We start from the raw sequence: 1,807 nt of genomic DNA on the forward strand, positions 1-1,807 counted from the left end.
TATATATATGCATACGTGCATATACATACATAGATATATACACATATATGTATGCATATATGTACATATAGATAGACAGAAAGAAAGAAAGAAGGAAAGAAAGAAAGTATATGTAATGTTACATCGCAAAAGCAGTTTTCCTAACATTATCTTCAAAACTTCCCTACCGCCTCTCCATCAATCTCTATTTATGTCTCTGTCATCCTAGCTATCTTTAGAATTATACTTGTTAGACATTTCTTAGCATCACACGCATCCAACTAAATTTAGATATGCTTTTCTTTGAGTTCATTTCTTTACTGTTTCAATAAGCATTGCTATGACTTTATTTCTATATCTATGTTTTGTGAAGTAAAAGGACTCAAAATAGATACAAAATCTCGGAATAGAAAATTCATTGAGATACATTTTGTGTCCCATCTAATAAAATAGTGGTTTATTCTTTATCAAACGTGACACTGCAGAAGTATTGGTTTGTGACTGCTGCTGCTGTTGTTGCTGTCGTCGTTGTTGTTCTTGTTTACGTCGTGTCAACCCGAGAAGACTGAGATAAAAAAAAACTTACAATGTATATATATATAGAGAGATAGATAGATAGATAGATAGATAGATAGATAGATAGATAGATAGATAGATATAAAACAAAGGACAGAGTCGAAAGACGGAATACACGGGAAACTTTATAACTCACAATGATTGTTTCGACATATTGTGCATCCATTCCTCGTAGGTGGAAAACTATGCAACTAGTTGTGATGCCTCTTTTAGTGCGGAAGCAACTAATCAGGTGACGTAATTAGGGGTGTCTCGTTTAATTAACTCTGTTTCGTTCGGATTTAATACGGTGTGTTCTTAGTGTACAAAGGTTTAAGCCGTTGGCTAGAAATGTATCTATCTATCCATCTCTCAGTGTATGTGTTTCGTTTATACGCCGAATTTGCCACGGGTTTGTGACTGGGATAGCTCATACACAACGCCGGGTATTAAACGAAACACTTGAATCTCACAGACCAGGCGATTCAACTCACTTCGGAATGATTCCATGATTGGTAGATATCGATGTTTCGCCATGGTTGTACAATATCATTGGACTCGGATCAACCCGAAAGATAATGTCTATATTGCTAGGGATGATTTTAATTTGTAATAATTTAATTTATTTTCACATGCGCTACGCTGCAGCACACCAGCAAATAGATTTCACTCTATTTGCATATGTCACAGACCAGAGATTCAGTTCGTTTCGGGATGGTGCACAAAGAAATGCACACGCATATATATATATATATTTACACACACACATATTTATATATATATGCACGCATATATGTGTGTGTACATGTGTGAGTGATGTGTGTGTATGTATATATGTATGTATCTCATTTAGGCTTAGCAGCCCTTCCTGTTTCTTTCACTGTTTGTGTTACCGATTTTGAACCTCTGCAAAATCCCAAATTTTATTTAATTTGCTTTGCGAGAGAAACTGTTTTATCGAAAGCGTATATTGTTGTTAAATGCTCGAAATACGAGAGTAGAAAAGCAGACAACAACTAATGAAAGATCGTTCTTTATATTGTTTGTCTTGTTTTCCATTTGTGTATTTCGTTGTTAAAAAAATAGTTCATATACCATGTACTCGTACTTCGTACATTTTTGTTGTACACGCTTCGTGACGTCCTGTGCCCACATATGCATATATGTATGTATGTATGTATGTATGTATGTATGAATGTATGTATGTATGTATGTATTTATCTATCTATCTATCTATCTATCTATCTATCTATCTATCTATCTATCTATATAT

Source organism: Octopus bimaculoides, chromosome 1, assembly GCF_001194135.2.
Source record: "Octopus bimaculoides isolate UCB-OBI-ISO-001 chromosome 1, ASM119413v2, whole genome shotgun sequence".
Classification (NCBI taxonomy): domain Eukaryota; kingdom Metazoa; phylum Mollusca; class Cephalopoda; order Octopoda; family Octopodidae; genus Octopus; species Octopus bimaculoides.